Consider the following 7,129-nt stretch of genomic DNA (forward strand, 5'->3'; position numbering starts at 1 on the left):
GCAAGGGGGGCTGGGAACTATAGACCTTATCTTGGGTGGCCATGTGCCTGGCTAAAAACTGGGGGTTTCATTATTCTAAAGAAGAGGTGAATAGCTTTGGGGGATTAACTAGCATTATCTGCCATAGGCAGGGTTGACATATATTCACCAGTAGGCATAGTAGTACCTCATGCCTACAATACTTTTAGAGGTCCACAGAAAGATTTTAATATTAATTTCTTTTCAAATCAGGAGAAAAAATGAATATGATAATAATGGATACACAGTAATGGAATCCAGCCTGTCTTATATTTTCCTTTATTCCACTGCAGTCATAAAATATAATTTTTAATATTTTCTTAAAAAGGAAGAGTACCACAAAGGAAAAAGTACCTATGGACCACAGAGCCATGATGTAGACTGAGCCATAGGGATGATAATAAAACCTTCCATACGGTATTGAAAGGTAGAGATATTATAGAACAAAATAAGATAATTACTTTTCCTTCATTGACATTTTTACTTTAATTCTTATATTATCATTGTTGTATGTGTTTACTCTGAAGATACTAACTTTTCTGAATTTATCACTGTCATCTTATTTCCCAATGAACCTCTTCTCCCATATATAGTCCTATCTACATCTCTAATGGGGAGACAGGTTGCCTAATTTGAGTTTGACCAAAAGGCATGTTTGTCTCCAAATTTCTCATCTACTGACTTGCCCTATTAGAGACATTCCTTGGCTTAGACATTGACCCTGGGATGCCCTCGTTAAAAGTTCAACACAAAATTTGAAAAAATTTTCAAAACAATGTGAAATTTTAGATCTTTATTTACGTGGAAAGATAAATGTCTACAAAATTTCCATGGCAAGGTGGGATTTTACTTACTGTTTTCATATTTATTTAATTTAATAATATAAGTGACTTTTAAAACCAGAATCACACAATAATTATAATTTTTAAATTTAAATGTATTAATCAATTAGCAGTTATAACTCATTAGAATTTGTTTTATTGAGTAAGATGGTTGTCTCTTGACTGAGAACAGGCCCCAGGGATAAGGAATCATGGAATAAATGCATGTACTTCTAAAAGGGAATTGAAAAGATACCAGATTTACAAGGATAGTCTGGTATCACCTTTGTTCTTTGTATTTTCAAAAATTTTAACCAGTAATTGCAAGTCATTTGTGCTACTGAAGAAACTGGGATATGTTTATTAATATGTAATATTCTGTGTAAATATCAGTATTTAATCTTTAAAAATGAATATATATATTTTTCAATCATATCAGTAGCAATTACAATGGCAAACCTATTTTATCCATGCTTTCTTCAAAGACTGTGATTAAACCTCTAATAATTTAAAATGACCCAAAAGCCTTGCTTTCCAAGCTAGTGTGTGTAGTCTTGATGTATTGATGAGTGCTTGAAATCACAGGGTCAACACAATACATCTTTCTGAGACAGAAATTTTACTCTTTATTATATTTACATTAAAGTATATTACAAAAATATTGTGGAATAGAGCAAGATATCCACACGAATTGTCAATAACAAAAAACAAAAAATGGATTCAAAGAAATTCAACATGTGGATGAAAACTCTTGGATCTGCCTATAGAGTTCTTACTTTCCTTGTCCTTAAAATTATTTCAGTAAGAAAGTTTGAGAAGTACCACTTTAAATATTTAAAGTACCACTGTAAATATTTTAATATCACATTCCACCTGATCCAGCTTCAGAACATGAATACTGCATATAGTATGAATACCTAGGTAGGCCATCTGAAGCAAGAGACCCTCACACAATCAATTAGAAGATAGCCAGATGCCAATTATGATGAAAGAGTCATGGCTTACTGAGGAGGAGATTCTATTTCATGATTGTATCTAGAGATGAGCTCACCTAAGCCAGAGTCTCAGCAAAGCTCCTTACTCTGTAGTTGAGTACATTATCAAAATTTTGCATCCTTAAGAACTTAGGTTTTCTGTAACATGTTCCTGTATCCTTAGACAAAGGGCAAGTGTCAAAATGCCTGAATACTACGTTACTTTTTAAAGACTCTTTTTGGTGAGTGGATGTTTTAAACAAAATTGAGTCCCTGTTTTCAAAGTTTAACAAATTCACTTTTTTTCCCCCTGGCAACCAAGTAGTACTTAGCAGTTTTACTGGCTTTAACCAATGTCTTCCCGCTAGGCAAGGATAGCTGTTTTCTTTGGCCTATTTGGAATCATCTGCAGGAATTTGGTTGGTCGAAAATATGCTTGACAGTTGAGTCCCCTTTCTCTCTGCCTTGTCTCTGCAGGCAGAGCTTGTTAAATTATTCTGTGTGAGTGTGTTGGTACCTGAAGTATGTGTATTTGCACATGCCACAGGGGTCTTATTCAATAATTTATTACTTTGATTCCTTAAATAGCCACTTGTGACCTGAGTAAGAATTCCTCTAAATGGACTTACCTAGTTATACTTGGGAAGTAAACTTTGTCTTGTTTGGAAGTTTAGGTTTAGAAAATGTTTGCATTAGCCCTTAGGTATTTGACATGGTATAGGATATAGAACATAGTATAGAAAGGCAAGATTAAACAAACTACAGGCCCTTCTGTGATGGATTCTCATTGAAACCTTTCATTGCCTGGTTTGGTCTGATGTTTATGTCCTTGAGTGATCTGGGCTCCACTTCATCATGAATATGATTTCACACTCTTCTAATCTATTATTACCTTATTAGATTACTTGATTAATATATAAATTTAATTTCACTTCTTTGTATCTAACTTGTATTCAGTCACTATAAGGTAAGAAATTATCTTACCATTAATTACTATGAACACCCATTCTTCCTAATCACTTCTTAGATTGTAAAAATAGATGTAGTCAGGATGAATCTCTGACTAAAAAACTGAGTGTAACAATATAAGTTTAGGGCTTCCCTGGTAGCACAGTGGTTAAGAACCCTCCTGCAAATGCAGGGGACACAGGTTCAAGCCTTGGTCCAGGAAGATCCCACATGCCACGGAGCAGTTAAGCCCGTGTGCCACAATTACTGAGCATGTGCTCTAGAGCCTGCGAGCCACAACTACTGAGCCTGTGTGCCACAACTACAGAAGCCCGCATGCCTAGAGCCTGTGGTCTGCAGCAAGAGAAGCCACCGCAATGAGAAGCCCGCGCACCACAACAAAGAGTAGCTCCTGCTCGCCACAACTAGAGAAAGCCCACATGCAGCGACAAAGACCCAACGCAGCCAAAAATAAATAAATAAATATATTTTAAAATACATATATATGTTTAAAAATTTTATATAATTCAGCTTACTGTCTATGTTGCACTCTCTCTTATAGTGGGGTAGAATATTTCCATTAATTTGGGATTTCCCCTCCTTCACATTTCTTTAGGATATATATTTAAGAATATGTCTAAGAATTTGGAGAGGATAAAAGACATTGGGGGAGGGGATCCATATGTTCTCTCTGTCATATTTGCATGGAGATAGCAAATGAGATATCTACTCTCCTAATTTTTCCTAAGTTATCACTCCACTTGGTTTGCTGCCAAGATGTCCTCAGCTCCCTAGGCATACTTTCTTTGGTTGTGAGGGCTCTTTTTCCTGATTCTGTATCACTCATAGGAGCAAGGAATCTTTCTGTTTCTCTCAGCCATCTCTGTGAGGCTGTTCATGGTCTCTTCAACTGAAGGTGTCACAGAGCCTTTCCCTTTCTAGGTACTTGTCTACCTAGAGAAAGAAAGAGAGACAGACAGACCGACAGACTTATTATTGACGTGTGTATCTATAAACAACTCTTAGAACAAGTGTAGACAGTTTGTTGTTTCTGGAAGCTTTTCCTAGGAACCAGGTACCTTTTGGTTCAGTGCTCCATAAACACTCAGATCTTTCTGTCTCCCTTGGGCTTTCCCTCTGAGAAGTGGGGTACAAGATACTCTCTCTGGGATCCAGGGAGGCCTTTGCTCTCATTTGACCTCCGTTCCATCTTTCTCCATCTCCCCTGCTGGAAAAAAGATTTTCTAGTCTGGATAAAAGTCAGATTACCTTCAATTTTTTAAAAAATCTCTTTAACAGCAACTAGGAAAACTTTCCTTAAATCAGCCCTAAGTCGAGGAACGTGGAGCAGACGATCTGCTCAAATTAGGGAAAAGGAAAGCAAGAAATTCTGGAAGGAAAAAAGGAACATGGGTGAATATCACAGAAGTATTATCCCACCACATTTAGGTCTTAATTGTCTATACAAGTTACCACTATCTGAGCCTTGTGAAAAGAAAATTAAAGTCTTCTCTATTTTGGGGGAAATTTCCTTGGAATTGAACCAGTTGATTCAATCATCCAAGGGATGGTTTTCTAAGCATCTTGTCTCTTGTCTTTCTCCCTTATGCTACTTCTTTCATTAAAAAACAAAACCAAAAAACTCCGTAAGTGTGTGGGAGAAGGAAAATAAAGTAGAACAAAAATTCAAATCGCTCTAGCTGCCATCTTGCGTCACCGCGTGTGTGCGCCTTATCTCAGCTGGTCTGCCTGAGACCCCCTGATTGCCAACCCTAGTCCCCCACGTGGCCCCATTTCTGCTCCAACAAGATGAAAGAAGCTATCATGAACCAAGAGAAACTCGCCAAGCTGCAGGCACAAGCGCGCATTGGTGGGAAAGGAACTGCTCGCAGAAAGAAGAAGGTGGTTCATAGAATAGCCACAGAAGACGACAGAAAATGTCAGTTTTCTTTAAAGAAGCTAGGGGTGAACAATATCTCTGGTATTGAAGAGGTGAATATGCTCACAAACCAAGGAACAGTGATTCACTTTAACAACACTAAAGTTACAGGCATCTCATGGCCATTACAGGCCATGCTGAGACAAAGCAGCTGACAGAAATGCTACCCAGCATCTTAAACCAGCTTGGCACAGACAGTCTGACCGGTTTAAGGAGACTGGCTGAAGCTCTGCCCAAACAATCTGTGGATGGAAAAGCACCACTTGCTACTGGGGAGGATGATGATGATGAAGTTCCAGATCTTGTGGAGAATTTTGATGAGGCTTCCAAGACTGAAGCAAACTGAATTGAGTCAACTTCTGAAGAAGATAAATCTTAAGAAGTTACTGGGAGCTGCTATTTTATATTATGACTGCTTTTTAAAATTTTGTTTATGGATCTGATAAAATCTAGATCTCTAATATTTTTAAGCCCAAGCCCCTGGACACTGCAGCTCTTTTCAGTTTTTGCTTAATACAAAGGCATTCTTTGCAGCTAATTAAGCTGAAGAAGCCTGGGGATAAAGTTTGAAACAAAGGTTAATAAAGTTCCAAAAAAAGAAAATATTCAAATCACTAGTAGTTTTTTCTTATAAGCTAACATAGAGAAAGACAAGTTGATGGCAGGGTTTGGTACATTCTGTGACTTTCTCTAACCTAAATTATGCTTTTTCTGAGAGTTGTTTATAAATATACACAGGTCAATAATCAGTCAGTCAATCTCTCTCTCTCTCTCTCTCTCTCACACACACACACACACACACACACACACACACACACATATCCCAGGAGGGCAGGTACCTAGAAAAAGGTCCACAAATTTAATGTGCTCATAGTTGACATCATTGCTCATTTTGGCACCCTGTCACCTGGAGTCTGGTGACCAAGTTTTTTCAACAGTTATTCCATGTAGTCACTATCAATCACAGTTGACATACAAGATGAAATCTGTTTGATATCCTTGCCTAGTGGTTAAAAAAGTGTGCTCTGTTACCAGACTGCCTGTGTTCAAGTTGCTGTTCTATCATTTATGAACTGGGGAAACGGTTTGGGCAAGACATTTAACTTTTCTAAGCCTCAATTCTTTATGGAGTAATAATGACAACTACCCAAAAAGTTATTGCAAAAATTAAATGGAATAGTCTATGTAACGAGCTTAGAGTAGTGCCTAGCCTTCAAAATACTTTAGCTTTTATTAATATTACTACTATTATTCATATGAGGTGTTTTCTATTTAGAATATCCAGGGAAATGTTGACATATGATTCCAAATCTGTGAAAATTCCATCTGCCTATATTTTCTCAAGTGTAAGAAAGGTTTTGTGATGTAGTTGGGAGGATATGTGAGTAACCATTCTTGGAACCCTTGATTGTGGGGGCAGATTGGCTGCACCCATTAGTGATTAGAGCTGGAACAAGAGCTATCACTGTCTACACTATACCACTTTATTAGGGGTCAGTGTGGACAAAAAACCTTTTTTTTGTTGTTTACTTGTTTGTTTTTCAGCACCTAAAGAATCCATAGTTGTGGGGAATCTTAGCTAATTTGAAGCTTTTCCTCATCCTGACAGATCGTATAGAATCTATGCCTAGTATCAAAAGTTATTATAGTTGAAATGCTCAGACTAGAAGAGTAAATGTTATTAGCTTTTCTTCCATGAGAAATCAGGCTTAAAAAGGGTAATTTAAACCCAAAACAAAGGGCAGACTGGCAGAGATACACATATCCACTTAGGGACAGATGGATTGAATCTACTCTTGTATTGGTAGCCAATTAGGTAAGTGAAAACTTCTGCTTTGAGTGTTTAGCTTCAAAAACTTGATATAACAGAAGTTGGATTATAATAACTGAAATTAGAAATAGAATTACAATGCTATATTGTATTGTAACTGGAAACTGAAAACAGGTGTGGTTCTTTGCTCCTCTCAAGCAAAGAACCAATTTTTGAGAAGGAAACATATATGAAGTTTGAATATATTGTATTACTGGAAAATAGGTTATATAAAAATTTTTGTAAAGATAAGCCCCAGGGTTGACCTCACACCGAGATGAGCAAATAATTCATCAATTACTGAACTTGTGAAAAGTAAATGGGAAATACTATGGTGTAGTAGAAAGATTAATTTAAAACCAGTTCTAGATCCTTTAAGCATTCATCAGTTAATTAATTAATTAAAATAGGATTGATTGTATGTCATTTCCTGATTGGATGAAAAAAAAAAAAATGGTATTAATGACAGTAGTGAGTAGAGAACACAAAACTGGAGTCCGGAAGAGAGAGAAGAGCTGTCATGTATAATGGGTTCACTGGCTTAAAGTGGTAGTTAAATGCATGGGAGTGAGTGAAAATCATCCACAGAAAACAAATAGAAGAAAAAGAGGAGATAGAC

The 7,129-nt window shown here is 36.8% G+C and overlaps 1 pseudogene; it reads left to right on the forward strand.

Annotated features, from left to right (window-relative positions):
* Positions 1-4,570: 4,570 nt before the first annotated feature.
* On the forward strand, positions 4,571-5,207 carry LOC131768021 (transcription factor BTF3 pseudogene; annotated as a pseudogene).
* Positions 5,208-7,129: the final 1,922 nt, after the last annotated feature.

Source organism: Kogia breviceps, chromosome 13 (assembly GCF_026419965.1).
Source record: "Kogia breviceps isolate mKogBre1 chromosome 13, mKogBre1 haplotype 1, whole genome shotgun sequence".
In the NCBI taxonomy this organism is placed as follows: domain Eukaryota; kingdom Metazoa; phylum Chordata; class Mammalia; order Artiodactyla; family Physeteridae; genus Kogia; species Kogia breviceps.